The sequence below is a fragment of the Podarcis muralis genome, chromosome 16 (assembly GCF_964188315.1).
Source record: "Podarcis muralis chromosome 16, rPodMur119.hap1.1, whole genome shotgun sequence".
Lineage (NCBI taxonomy): Eukaryota > Metazoa > Chordata > Lepidosauria > Squamata > Lacertidae > Podarcis > Podarcis muralis.
This window is the reverse complement of record NC_135670.1, coordinates 35,879,811-35,895,543: the sequence shown is the minus strand read 5'-3', so window position 1 is coordinate 35,895,543 and position 15,733 is coordinate 35,879,811.

Here is a 15,733-nt window from a genome sequence, read left to right as displayed (position 1 = left end):
CTGTTTATATTTGGACCACTTTACTTTATTGGAAGGAGAAAAATAATATTTAGTAACAATTTAAACAATTTATTTAACTAAAACAATGACATTATAGCATATGTATCCATGTTTGTTAACTGATGTGGTTAAACGATATTTTTTTAAAAAAAACCTCGGGTTAAGAACTTTGCTTCAGGATAAGAACAGAAATCGCGCAGCGGCGGCACGGCAGCAGCAGGAGGCCCCATTAGCTAAAGTGGTGCTTCAGGTTAAGAACAGTTTCAGGTTAAGAACGGACCTCCGGAACTAATTAAGTACGTAACCAGAGGTACCACTGTATAGTCCGGTCCACCACATGGTCTGAGGGATAGTGGACCGGCCCCCTGCTGGAAAAGTTTGCTGACCCCTGATCTACACATATCTTTTTCCACCCATGCAATCAAGATCACAGGTCAAGGGCACATTCCAGCCACAGAATGTGGGGGGCCAGCTGGAAAGAGTCCCCTTGGCGCAGACAATTAGATGAGCCACCTTTCTGACTTGGAATAAGGCAGCTTCTCGTGTCCCTCCAGCTGGCCTGACCTGTAGACAGGTACACCTACATGGCTGCACCGTGGCTCCACTCAGTGGCAAATGCTATAGACTAACTTAAGAGGTGCACAGCCAGCAAGGTGGTCTGTGGTGGGTTCCATCAGGTTCATCTATGTTGGGTGGTCTCACTGGGGCTGGCAGGGCAGAAGGCAGAGCTGATGACAGATGGAGCCAACTAATTCTAGTTTTGCCCCCATCCTGCTCCCTGCTGAGTTCTGCAAGGGCAGCACTGAGTCTAAGGTGGTGGAGGAAGCCGACAGTAAGGCCAGCCTCTGGAATGGGTGAAAGCAGGCAGGTGGGTGCTAGCTGAAGCAGACTGGTGTTGGTGGGGCAGGGTCCCATTTTCCCAAATGCGCCAGCCTCCACTGCTTGACTGAAAAGATCGGTAGGATTCTGGCCCAATCAGAGCACAGTCTCTATTGTCTTCTATTTATGATTTTCAGTTATAGGCATTTCAATCATTCTAACATTTCAAAACTCGACTTCCTCCTTTTTCTATGGTTCCTTAAATTTATTTTTTTTACATTTCCTGCATATTCTAAATTAACTTATTCTTTTATTCATCTGCTTTAAATATATGCTCTTATGAAACTGTAGGTTATTACAAGAGTCCAGCCAATGTCCTTTTCTGTTTGCAGTATGTTTGTAAATATTCAATAAACTATTTCCATTCTTTTATAAATTGTTTATTATCTTGATTTCTTATTTTTCTGGTAAGTTTCACCATTTCTGCATATTCCATAATTTTTTGTATCCATTCTTCTCTCATCGGGGCTTCTTCTTTCCATTTTTGGGCAAATAACATTTTTGCCGCTATAGTCGCATACGTGAATAAATTTCTATACAGTTTGGGTAGTTCTGTCCCTATAATTTCCAAAAGGAAAGCTGCTGGGTTTTTTACAAATGTTATTTTAAACATTAACATTAAATGTTATTTTAAACATCTTTTTCAATTCAATATATATCATTTCCCAGTAAGCTCTAGCCTTGCTGTAAGACCACCACACATGATTAAAAAAAACCTTTCTTTTTGCATTTCGAACACTTACTTGATTTATACATTTTTTTCCAATTTACTTGGCGTTAGATACCATCTATATAACATTTTCATATAATTTTCTCTTAAACCATAGCATGGTGTAAATTTTATATCCATATTCCCCGGTCGTTACGATGAGAGCCAGTGTGGTGTAGTGGTTAAGAGCGGTGGACTCGTAATCTGGTGAACCGGGTTCGCTTCCCCACTCCTCCACATGCAGCTGCTGGGTGACCTTGGTCTAGTCCAGTGTTTCCCAACCGGTGTTCCGCGGCACACTAGTGTGCCGCGAGACGTTGCCTGGTGTGCCGCGGGGAAAATTCGAAAGATTTTTTTTTTTTTTGTAAAAGTCAAATTAGGTCCTAATCTATCCCTCGAGCGCCTCTTGTCCGTTATTGTGACGCATGAAGCGTGTTCCCGCCCACTCCCCGCCCTCCCTTGCTTCTCTCTCTCTCTCTGTGGCGTTCTCCGCCGCTTCCTGCTGGGCATGCGCAGCTCGCCTCGCGCTTCCATTCCGGCCCCTCCTTCCCCCGACTACCCCGCCGCTCCGTTCCTTTCTCTTTCTCGCGTGTCAGAGAGCGGCAGCGCGAGCGCGGTGGTTCCCTCAGGGCTGACGGAGGGCTCGAGGAGGAGGAGGCAGGACGTGGAGGCGGAGAAAGCGGCGGCGGCCACCCCCCACCTCCGGCTCGAGGCCCGCGTAGAAAGCTGAGGGGGAGAGATAGATAGAGGTGGGCGGCGGCGGCGGCGGCGACCACGACCAACCGCCACAGTAGTTGTAGCGGTGGCGACGGCGAGCAGGGACTCCCGCTCTCTCTCCGTCGTGTGTCTCTCTCTCTCTCTCTCTCCTGGGCCCGTCCGTTGAGTCTCCCGCGCGCCTCGGCTACAAGATGAGCATCGAGATCCCGCCGGGTCTGACTGAGCTGCTGCAGGGCTACACGGTGGAGGTGCTGCGGCACCGGCCGCCGGACCTGCTGGCCTTCGCCGCCGAGTACTTCGCCAAGCCGCGCTCTCCTTCCTGCCTCGCTTTGCTGCCTCCTCCCCCCCACCCCCAAAGCTTGGAGGTTCCCCGGCGCCGACCCGCAGGTTTGACCCCCTTCTCACACCTGTTCGCGCTCCTTGCACGGAATGGGGCGGATGGGGAGGAACGGGGCTCGCCGCTGCCTCCGCTCGCCCTCCCCCCCTCCGCCGGCGGTCCCGCGATTCTTGGCTTTGTGGCGGTTGGCACAGAAGGAAGGCAAGGGGGAGGGGAAAAAATTGAATCTTACACTTTCGTGCGTCCCTCCCGGCGTGACGCTGCGCGCTGACGTCACGGGGCTGTAATGGTGGTGTGCCTCGAGATTTTTTTCATGAAACAAGTGTGCCTTTGCCCAAAAAAGGTTTGGAAACACTGGTCTAGTCACACTTCTCTGAAGTCTCTCAGCCCCACTCACCTCACAGACTGTTTGTTGTGGGGGAGGAAGGGAAAGGAGAATGTTAGCCGCTTTGAGACTCCTTCGGGTAGTGATAAAGCAGGATATCAAATTCAAACTCCTCCTCTTCTTCTTCTTCTTCCATATCTGTAATATAACCAATATCTAATGCCCAATGTGTCATTGAAGATTTTACTTGCTCATCCTTTGTCTCCCATTCCAATGATATCTAATACTTTTAAGACAGCACTTTGACATTACATTCCAACAGATCTCTCTCCAGTTGTGATATTTGTTCTATTTTAGATGCTTGTTGAGGACATGATTCTTTCAGTAAGACTTTCCGCAACCAATGCAAGATGGCGCCTGCAACCGGTTGCTGGTTTCTTGCCCTGATTGCTGGCCTGCATCCACAGGCTCCATGTCACACCAGGTGGTTGGACCAGGGAACCTTTTGAATTTCCCAGAATGCCACTAATCATCCTGGGGCACCGTGGGAAACGAAAATCTCAAAAGCCAGACCAAGGAAGGCCTTTGTTCTCCCAGTTCATATCTCTATTGAAATTGATTTTATATTTGTGTGTGTGTCTCTGTGTGTAATTGTTGCTTTTCATTGTTTTACATGTAATCGTGCAGATTTTGTTTTGTTTTGAAATTATTTTTAGAGATAAAGTTGTTTTAACTGCTTTGATCTATGTAGTTGTTCTGTATCTGTTTTCGTTGCACCATAAATTGCTCCAAGACGCTTCACAGGAAGCGATTCATAAATTATTATTATTATTATTATTATTATTATTATTATTATTATTATTATTATTTCCCAGGAAAGCTAAGCAGAAACCAGATTTAATTACGAGGTTAGCAGAGTGGGTAGAGATTGCCTCTCACAAGTGGGAACAGACAGCGAGCCCTACCCATAATTCCCTGCAACACTCAGGGCCTCTTGAATGAACAATACCAAGGTTGGAAAGGTTCCCTGGGGACAGGGAGTTTGAAAGCCACTGATTTACGGAGTTGATTATTGTCTTCTGTTTCTAACTACTGACAATTGCAGAAGCTTTAATAACAAGAAAAAAGAGCTTGTCTCCTTAAGACTGGGCAGTAACTACCTTTTTTTTTCTTGTGGCAGCTCATTGTTAATTTGGGATCACTGAGCCATCCATTAAGACTTTAAATCACTCCAGTCAATTTTGGATTGGAAGTGGCATCCCTGAGGAGTGGTGCTTAATCCACCAAGCCATCCAGACAGTCGCGCGCACATACACAAAAGCCAGTATGTAACAAGTCAGGCTCTGGCAGGTATCTGGCACCCTGGATCAATTGACAAGCACTCTGGGTTCGAAAGTGATGTAAAAGGAGGATGCTAATTGCGAGGAGTTTAAATTGCAGCTTAATTTATGGCAGGGAGGAGGTGAGATTCAAGGAAGATTGCGAGCATTCCTTTGCAGTGGGATAGGGGCTCAGAGCCAGCACTTGGCATCCTCCAGCATTGCCATAGGGCCTGCCCCATATGCCTGCCCTGCCAACCCCCATGGGCTTTGTTTTTTGCAGGGGAGGGCAGGAAGGCCTTGGCCCAGCTCTCAAGGTTTCCATTTCCCACAATGCCCCAGAGTGACCTTCCATCAGAGGCATTCTGGGAAATCAAAATGGTGGCTAGGTTCAGCAATAGAGCTTTTTCCATCAGTGCAGAACTATGGGAGTAGGCGCTCCTGATCTTTGGCGGAGGAAGAGGGGGGCAGAGGGAGCGCACCGCCCCTGGCAGCGTGATCCCGGTGGGGTGCCATTACGGCTGCCCTCCTGCCCACGCTGGATGCCACGCCCCTGCAGGCAGCACATCGCGCCCCTAGGACGTGCACCACGCCCCACGGGCAGTGCACCACACCCCCAGAACGCATGCCATGCCCCCGTGACGCATACCATGTCCCCTAGGACACGCGCCAGCCACACCCCCGTCTGCTATCTGCCACTGCTCCTGATGCCAGCAGCGGGGAACCTGTGTGGTCATCCAGCTGTTATTGGCCAGCAGCTTCTATCACCCCTCACACAAAGACATGTTGGCTAGGACTGATCGAAGTTCAAATCCAGCAATGTCTGGAAGACATTGTGTTGGCAAGGGAGAGAAATTTGGCTTGGTTTGCATTTGAGTGTGAACCTACATAATTCACATTACCTGAAACAATCTTGTTCCAGTGAGCACTTCCAAGGCATGAGCTGCGGCTTTGCAGTAGCTGCATCTCAGATAGGAATGACCAAAAGGGCAAAAAGAGGAGCTGGCCTAGAAAGTTGCTTTGTGAGTGGGCTGGAGGCTGGAGGGGAGATGTTGGGAGACCCGGCAGGGACAGAGGCATGCCTCTCTGTGCTTGAGCCACAGCTGTGACAGATTGGGGCATTAATGCTGTGAGCCCCTCCATCCTGTTCTCAAGTTGTATATAAAGGTAAAGGAACCCCTGACCATTAGGTCCAGTCGTGGCCGACTCTGGGGTTGCGGTGCTCATCTCGCTTTATTGGCCGAAGGAGCCAGCGTACAGCTTCCGGGTTATGTGGCCAGCGTGACTAAGCCGCTTCTGGTGAACCAGAGCAGTGCACGGAAACGCCATTTACCTTCCCGCCGGAGCAGTACCTATTTATCTACTTGTACTTTGATGTGCTTTCAAACTGCTAGGTTGGCAGGAGCAGGGACCGAGCAACGGCAACTCACCCCATCGCGGGGATTCAAACCGCCAACCTTCTGATTGGCAAGTTCTAGGCTCTGTGGTTTAACCCACAGCGCCACCCGCATCCCAAAATATATTTCTAAATAAATTCATATGTCTTAAAAGGCACTGTAGTTTCCACTGACCTTCCTTCCAAGGAAACTGAGCCCTGGCTAAGTACACAACCCCACTGGCATGTGGAAGGAATGCAGCTCTCAGTCTGAGAAAACTTCCCTACCCTCAGTGTCACTGGAATTTAGTCTAAATGATTAGGATTATGTATTCTTTCTAAGGGGCAGGTGGGGCTTGTCCACCTGGGAAGCTAGCCCATCTAGGAGAGGGAAAACTCAGGTCCTAAAACTCTGCTGCCTTGCAGGATATCTTGGGTAGAAGAAAAGGCTAAGGCAGGGGTAGGCAACCTAAGGCCCGGGGGCTGGATGCGGCCCAATCACCTTCTCAATCCAGCCCGTGGACGGTCCAGGAAAACGACTTCCGCCCTGCAGAGGAGGTGGGGTTGTGGGCTTCACAGCCCCACCACACGTGCCGTGGCTGAAGTCCAGCCCCGCGCGATTGGGGGGGGGAATTCCTGGCTGTGTCACACCCTGGCCGGCCAATCGGCTGGCTCTGGGGGCATGGCCTGCCCTATTTAAGGCAGGACGCAGCTGGGGATCTCCTTCTTTTCCCGCCTGCCAGCTGTTCCTACTTTTCCCACCCTCCCGCCCTATAAGGTTTCCGTTCCTTGATCTTGCTATGGACCTTGGTTGGTCGCCGTTGAGGGGCCTGGTAGGAATTTTTCCACTTGGCAAATTGGCACCAGCCACTTGATTTTAGCCTCCCTCATAGCAAATCGTCACAACTTTCTTGGTATTGGAGGTTAGGCATTGGTATTGCTCTGTAGATGGAAGAGGGGAGGTAGCACCATCACCTGCCCTGCATATTGAAGGGTAGTCCGATAAAGGATTCTGGGGGGCGGGGCCCTGTCCGAAGCCTAGGGAGGTGAGGGCCTAAGGCACGCTCCCCAGCGGTGACCCCGGGGAGTTCCTAGTTGATGTGCATCAGCAGGACTCCCCCTACTGGTGGTTAACTCTTCCTGGACTTCAAGCAGATGGGCTGAAGTCGGATATAGTCAGTTAGGACCAATGCCTAAGCCAATAGCGCTCATCACCTGTAACCAATAAAGTTGTGGGCTTATTTAGCCCATTAACCTTAATAATTGTGTCATGTGTCTTTATTTCCACGGGGGGGTCTGAGGGACGGTGGACCGGCCCACAGCTGAAAAAGTTTGCTGACCCCTGGGCTAAGGAGTAAACCCTACACGAATCCGGAATGGAGTCCCTAAGATGGTTGGTTGGCGCCTTGTAGCAACTCCTGCAGCCAAGTTGGTTCCAAACATATTGCTCTGCTTTCCTTTGGACCACATCAGTGAGGCTGAATGTTGTTGTTGTTGTTGTTTAGTCGTTTAGTCGTGTCCGACTCTTCGTGACCCCATGGACCAGAGCACGCCAGGCACCTCTGTCCTCCACTACCTCCTGCAGTTTGGTCAAACTCATGCTGGTAACCTCGAAGACACTATCCAACCATCTCGTCCTCTGTCGCCCCCTTCTCCTTGTGCCCTCCATCTTCCCCAGCATCAGTGTCTTCTCCAGGGAGTCTTCTCTTCTCATGAGGTGGCCAAAGTACTGGAGCCTCAGCTTCAGGATCTGTCCTTCCAGTGAGCACTCAGGGCTGATTTCCTTAAGAATGGATGCGTTTGATCTTCTTGCAGTCCATGGGACTCTCAAGAGTCTTCTCCAGCACCATAATTCAAAAGCATCAATTCTTCGGCGATCAGCCTTCTTTATGGTCCAGCTCTCACTTCCATACATCACTACTGGGAAAACCATGGCTTTAACTATACGGAACTTTGTTGGCAAGGTGACGTCTCTACTTCTCAAGATGCTGTCTAGGCCTGTCATTGCCCTTCTCCCAAGAAGCAGGCGTCTTTTAATTTCGTGGCTGCTGTCACCATCTGCAGTGATCATGCAGCCCAAGAAAGTAAAATCTCTCACTGCCTCCATTTCTGAATGGCTGAATGGGGGGATATAGTTGTCTGGGCAGCCCAGGACCTCCATCCATGCTGCCCAGGCTTGCACCCTAAGCAGGTCACTTCAGTGCTGCTAACGCAGCAGTTTGACTTCACCCTTGGAGGCACACTCCATTGTCTTTTGAAACTGACGGATGCCAGCCATGTACTCTTTCTGACACCAAACCTTTTCCTTTTATATGGTCTCTCTCTCTCCCTCTCTCCCTCTCTCCCTCTTTCTCTCTCTCTCTCTCTCTCTCTCACACACACACACACCGACTCTTGCCCATTTTCATTTGTGTGTGGGTACATCAGCACACATATTCTTCAACACAAGTCCAGCAATAATTCTAACCTCGCTTGATAGAGGTCACCTCTTTCATTAGTCTGATTCCATCACATTTCATCAGCAGCCACAACCAAAGGGGGCGGGGGGAGAAGTCGCTGGCCTCGTATGACTTCAAAAGCTAATAATGAAAAGTTTTTGTGGCAGGGGTCAGCAAGAAGGCAAGCGCAAACCGAGCCCTGCTGATGGGGTAGCAAATGGGCAGGGGGCTTAGAAGTCTCATGTGCCCAGGCGCCTGATCCCTGCAGCCTGAATAAGTGGTGCAATTGGAGCGGTTGCTGAAATAGAGCAGCTTGGCAGCATTTCTCAAAATCTGCATCACTGAGTTGTGGTCAAAGGTGTGTTGGTCCACAAGCCCAAGACTAGAAAGCCTTAAGAACATCGGTCTTGACCAGGCTAAAGGCCCATACAGACCAGCAGCCTTTTCTTCTCAGTGACCAGTCAGATGTCTCCAAAAAGCCCTCAAGCCAGGCATGAAGACAAAAGCCGCACAGGGAATAGGGAATCCTGTTGTGGGCTTCCCATAGGTGCCTGGTTGGCCACTATGACAACAGGATTCTGGGCTACCTGCTCCACCGGCCTGATCCAGAAATATTTTTCTTATGTGACAGGTGGCATAATGTCTCAGAACATCATGACCCACCTCTCTGGTCTGTGAAATTTAAGCAGGAGGTTTTGAAACATTTCTTTCTAGTCATGAGGTCTAGCAACTTGCTTTTCTAGATGAAAACAGAGAGGCTTCTTGAAAACTCTGGTTATAATGTCATGCAGTGGTACCTCTAGTTACGAACTTAATTTGTTCCGGAGGTCCATTCATAACCTGAAACTGTTCTTAACCTGAGGTACTACTTTAGCTAATGGGGCCTCCCATTGCCACCACACAATTTCCATTCTTATCCTGGGGCAAAGTTCTTAACCCGAGGTACTACTTCTGGGTTAGCAGAGTTTGTAGCCGGAAGTGTTTTTAACCCGAAGCGTTTGTAACCCGAGGTACCACTGTACAGTGGTACCTCTAGTTATGAACTTAATTCGTTCCGGAGGTCCATTCATAACCTGAAACTGTTCTTAACTAGAGGTATGCTTTTGCTAATGGGGCCTCTTGCTGCAGCTGCGCCGCCGGCACACAATTTCCGTTCTCATCCTGGGGTAAAGTTCTCAACTGGAGGTAACTCTTCCAGGTTAGCAGAGTTTGTAACCTGAGGCATTTGTAACCTGAGGTATTTGTAACTCGAGGTACCACTGTATTCTGTATTTCCCTGTAAAAAAGGCATTCTACACACATCCTGGTGCATTTTGATTCATTTCTCTCTTTTTTTTAAAAAAAAAAGTATTTTCCATATATTTTGATTAGGAAATGAGCCTAATGTCGCTTTCCCCTGCCTCTGCCATGCTTAAAACATATTCCGTTTGCTGCGAAAACATTGTTCCAGGTTGCTTGCCAGTCCACTAGCTCCCATCCTCCTGACTATTTTTAGCAAGGCCAAAAGTCCCCCATGGCGTTGTAATTATCCCAATCAGATACGTCAAGAGACTGTACAGCTTGAGAACATTTTGCTTCGTTTGACACATGCAAATCAGATCCATTTGGCCTGGATGCTTTTCACTTGGGTGGGGTGAGGGGACATGGGAGGGGAAGAGAGAAAAACAGCAAGGGTTTGCTATGTTCAGGTAGCAAATTTGGGAATCCCATCAAATGAGTGGGGGAGATTTATGCAAATAGCTCTCCAGCTGAATTGGGGGGGGTCCTCTTTCCCCCCCTCATTTTCTCTCTCTTAAATGTTCAATAAGTCCTATTGCTTCAGCCATCTATTTTATTTCATTTTATTGTGAGACGCACTTCTTCTGAATTTATGTTGTCCTGTCCTGTTCTTTTTGTTGTTGTTTAGTCGTTTAGTCGTGTCCGACTCTTCGTGACCTCCAGGACCAGAGCACGCCAGGCACTTCTGTCTTCCACTGCCTTCCACAGTTTGGTCAAACTCATGCTGGTAGCTTTGAGAACACTGTCCAACCATCTCGCCCTCTGTCCCCCCCTTCTCCTTGTGCCCTCCATCTTTCCCAACATCAGGGTCTTTTCCAGGGAGTCTTCTCTTCTCATGAGGTGGCCAAAGTCTTGGAGCCTCAGCTTCACGATCTGTCCTTCCAGTGAGCACTCAGCGCTGATTTCCTTCAGAATGGAGAGGTTTGATCTTCTTGCAGTCCATGGGACTCTCAAGAGTCTCCTCCAGCACCAGAATTCAAAAGCATCAATTCTTCAGCGATCAGCCTTCTTTATGGTCCAGCTCTCACTTCCATACATCACTACTGGGGAAACCATAGTTTTAACTATACAGATGTTAGTTGGCAAGGTGATGTCTCTGCTTTTTAAGATGCTGTCTAGGATGTCCCTATTTTCATCAGAGAAATTTTGGAGGGTCACAAACCACCTCCCATCATCCCTGACTGCAAGCCATGCTGGATGGAGCCAATAGGAGCTGGAGTGCCGCAACTTCTGGAGGGTGGCAATTTCTATGTTTTAGAGTAAATGCTGTTGGTTTGCAGGAGGGAGGGAGGGAGGGAGGGAAGAAGGAGCGCCTGCCTTCTCCAGGCATGGATGCTAAACAGTTCTGACCCCACCCCCAGCCTAAGTCGCAACGAAAGCCTGACCTTCGACAATAGCAACAACGCTGCACGTGGCATTAGAGTGGAAATCTCAGAAAGTGAAGCCTCTTCAGCAAATCGCTTCGCTGAAACCATAAGGAAATTAAGGTTGCGGATGAGCACATTCCAGCCAGAAAACATATATAGAATTATTCAAAATTCATCATTTTGTTGCCTCGGCACGCCTCAGATCAAAAAGTGATGGGGTTTGCTTTCCTGTGGTTTTTTAAAAAAACCTTTCTTCCTACTCTGGATGACACAAAAGAAAGGTTAATTGAGTCTTCAAAGGTAGATAAACTGCTTAACACCTAAACATGCCATTATGAATCTATCCAACTTTTTGGGGGGGCCCTTGGTCAAGACACCCTCAGTGGGAGCCCCCACTCAGGAAGTCTACCCCATTGCCATAGTTGCCAGTTGCTGCCGCTCCTCTGCCTTATCTCCTCTTCCCCCTGCCCGGCTCTTCCTCCCTCCCTTCCTTCAGTGATCCTGTTTGCTTGCTAATTCCCTCTGGGCCAGAACAAGAAGCAGGGGAAGAAGCAGGATGCAATGGTGAAGATGAGGTCCAGGCCCACTGGGGTCCCTTCAGCCCCCACAATAAGCATCTGAGGGGGCCAGGCCTCCCCAAAGTTGATGGGCATTGTCATTCAAATGTGTGCATGTGCTCCCCCCCCACCATATTTTATTCAATTTGGCACCCCTGGTGCCAGCCCAGCTCGTGGTGGGTCGTTTGGAACAAAGGTGCAATCCGGGTCATATAGCAATACCACAAAGCATGTCAAAAGGTTTGCCAGTTGCTGAAGCCAACATTTCCAGCAAATATTTGTTGGAGACATGGTCTTCTTGGGGGTCCACTGGTGGAGCCACTCTTCTGTGTCTGATGTCAAGCACCTAGAGATTTAAGACATTGTGATGTGTGGCATTAGTTGCCGAGCACCTAGAAAGGTAAGGACTAATATTTTATGCGTGTTCAGACCTTTAAACCTCCCCCTTAAATAAATTCAGACAAGACTCAAATTTTGGTTTGGTTTTTGGCAGAATTTAGGCCACAACTTTATAGCAAGTGAGTGGTTGCATAGGCTCTGGTTCGACTAGCTCCCTGGTAGTGCTGACAGAGGGCACCAGCATAGGTCAGCCTAGGGTGAACACCTGGATAAGCGGAAAGCCGGGAACAGGCTATCTCCGCCACCCAAATGCCCCCCTGGACTCAGGCATGGGCACAACCCCCTCACAGGGGTTGACCAAACCATTGAGTCCCTGGATTCCTTTAACGGAATACCCGTCACATAGGGATGGCGAGAGCATTCTCCCATCCCTATCACCTGAACCAGAGCCTATCCGCAACCTTACAAGTTGTGACGATTTACTACGTGGCAGGCGAAACCCAAATGGCACCAGCCAATCAACCAAGTGGGGAAAATTCCTGCCATGCCCCTGTCCCAATGACAGACGACACACGATGGCATAGCAAGGTCAAGCACACATCCCTAAATATAGGGAGAGGTGGGCGGGTGTTCCAATGTACACACCGAAAGAGGAAGCTCTGGGTCACATGCATGGGCATAAATAGGTCCCTTGATCCGTTTAACCTGAGTCCCATTGGCCTGATTAAATCAAGGGACCCACCAATCGGGTGTTGTGGCTACTCAATTGAACCCACCCACAACACAGGGTTTGGTTGCCAAGTCTCACCACAACACGTGCCCTCTTTAAGGGAGGACCCGATTTATACTCTAAGGCTGAGCTACAGTTACAGTGTGACTTCTGCAGCAGAGCTCTGACATGTGCCTTCAGACTATCCCTGGGTTCTGCTACGATGACCTGTTGCCCCAAGTATCTGTATTTATTTATTTTTAAAGTTTCCAGTCTTCTCACAGGGACCTAGGCATGCATTGCTGTCCTGCAGGCTCCACAGACAGTAAACAAACTGCTAATGGCAGTCCTCTCTTGACCCTGTCCGAACACCGCTCTCTGACTGCGGAAGTGTGATTAACAGCTAGAAATAGCCTGGCAGGAGTTGTGACCCCATGGACTTGTGCTCTGATGCGGTTTGAGAACATACATTTGCATCACAGCCGGGCCCTGAATGGCTGTTATTTCACCCTTCCGCCTTCCCTCCTCCTCCTGTGAGCTCTGTCCACTCTCTGCTCCCCCCTCCAGAGACAGGCCAACCTGCACAGTGACAGCTGCGACACCGCTCTGCCACCTAGTGCAACAAGGCAAAATAGAGAGGGAAAGGAAGACCAGATGTAGAGTTATGCATGTCATGTGCCAAGATGCCAAAAAAGTTCAGGAGCAGTGGGGTGCTGGATGCAGTTTTAGCTTCCTAAGGTTTAATTTTTTTAATCACGTTCATGAAATTGTGTGAAACGCCTGCTGAAATCTCAGAAGCCAATGAGGGAATAGAATAAGGTCGGCAGTGAGTGAGACTTTCCGCCTGGTATAGATCCTTTCCCCTCCCACTGTCTGCCAAACACAGAATCGATAACTTCCAAAATAAATGATTTAGAGCAAGAGGAATGATGTGGATTTGCTCAATTTATACCTTGCGCTCTAATTCTGACGTTCATGTACGAGTGCTTAAGTAGCCATGATACACACACACACACACACACACACACACACACACCACACATGAGGCAAGGACAGCAGACTTGCAGGAGCTTCTGCAAAGTTTGTGGAAGCATAGACACGCACTCACAGAGAAAAAAACCAACTTAGGGAGGGAGTCTAATGGGGGAACCTTGCAAAACAGCCCAACAGCTTGGCTGTTTTGTTTTGAAGACAGATTTCTCCTTCCCAGCCAACAAAGAACAAGATCTTTCCATGCCAGAAACGTACCTGAACAAATTCTCTCCTGGACTCTCCTGGGGTAAGGAGTTCTGCAAGGTGGACATCATAACCAAGAAAACCACACAGATAAGGACATACAAGAACATGTAAATGTCTTTCTTTACAAGGAACCCTGCCCAACTCTAGTCTTTGCAGGAATGTGGACAGGATACTATTAATTAGGGCTGTGCATGAATTCTAAATCTCACGCCAAAACAGGGTGTTTTGGAGGAATTTGGAGTTTCTCTGAAGCTATGATCTCCCGGATCCTAGTTTGAGCACTCTAACCACTGCACCTTGCTTGCTCTTGCCTGGCTGGAGGGCAAAGAGGTGGAAAGGTAAGACTTTGCATTCATTGCACTGCCGACTTTTGCATTTAGCTCCACCCACCACTGCATGTGAGGGACGTGGGTGGCGCTGTGGGTTAAACCACAGAGCCTAGAGCTTGCCGATCAGAAGGTCAGCGGTTTGAATCCCCGCGACGGGGTGAGCTCCCATTGCTTGGTCCCTGCTCCTGCCAACCTAGCAGTTCAAAAACATGTCCAAGTGCAACTAGATAAATAGGTACCTCTCCAGTGGGAAGGTAAACGGTGTTTCCGTGCGCTGCTCTGGTTTGCCAGAAGTGGCTTAGTCATGCTGGCCACATGACCCAGAAGCTGTACGTTGGCTCCCTCGGCCAGTAAAGCGAGATGAGCGCTGCAACCCCAGAGTCGTCCGTGACTGGACCTAATGGTCAGGGGTCCCTTTACCTTTACCAGTGCATGTGAGCCCCCAAAGGATACCCCAGAAGGGAATGTGACAGCTCATTCGGTACAGCTTGAGACTCTTAATGTCACGGTTGTGGGTTTGAGTCTCACAAATGGGGCAAAAAGATTGCAGGGGGGGGGACTGGACTAGATGCCCCTCCAAGTCCCTTCCAGCTACACAACCCAACTCCAGCCATATGCTGTGCTTGTTTCTGCATGCATACAAAATGAGCTACTTCTCTTCTTAAATTGCCACCTGGTCTAACAATTAAATTACTGGGGATATTTAAACCTTATCATTGACTGATAGGTTTGAAAACTGCCGGTTTTCTGTTGCCTGCCTCCCTCTCCCTCTGCTCCCCACCCCCTATTGCAGAAGGTGGGAAACCACCTACGATCGATAAATCAAATAAAGCCCTCGTCTTGCCTCCCTTTCAAGAGGAAAGTCAACCCGGTTGTTTATGACGGTTATTACATTATCTGCAGCAGTCAGGCGGGTGGCGGCAAGGGGGGAGGGGAAAGCGAGGGGGACGTTCCAAAGGGAATTTAATGAAGTGGTTCCAAATATTGTATCAAAATAAATGAAGTGAATAATGAAAGCGCCCGTCCCAGGTCCCTTTGACGACAAATAACCATTGTGCGAGCTCTCGGAGATGGGAGAGATGGATGGGCGAATTTGAAGGCGCCACTGTGGCACATTGTAGAATGGGGAACAATAGGCAGCGTTGAATGATGATGTATTTCAGACCAGTCTTTCTTCATGTCTGGGCAGAAAATGATGGAGGAGGAGGAGGAGATGGCAGTTGGGAATGATGACCTTAGCCTTTTTTCATCACCACAGGCAATCTGGAATATGAAGCCAATAGAAAGATGAGTTAGGGGAGGCCTTCCTTCTTGGTGTCAGGGCTAGTCCACCCATGAGGCAGAGTGAAGCAGCCACCTTGGGCCCCAAAAGTGCTGCCCCCACAGGCACCACAGCTGCCCCACTTCTATTGTCACCAGCAGAGAAGCGGGTTCTCTTTCCAGAATATGCTCCATGCTAAGCCACAGCCCTCCCTGGTTTTGCTCTCTGGGCCTCCTTGAATGAGAGCCAGTGTGGTGTAGTGGTTAAGAGCGGTGGACTCACAATCTGGTGAACCGGGTTCGCGTCTCCGCTCCTCCACATGCAGCTGCTGGGTGACCTTGGGCCAGTCACACTTCTCTGAAGTCTCTCAGCCTCACTCACCTCACAGAGTGTTTGTTGTGGGGGAGGAAGGGAAAGGAGATTGTTAGCCGCTTTGAGACTCCTTAGGGTAGTGATAAAGCGGGATACCAAATCCAAATCCAAACTCTTTTGCCTGGCTTGGATCAGTCATTGAGATGTGAGCATGCTTGCTGGCATGGGCGATGGAGGTGTTCG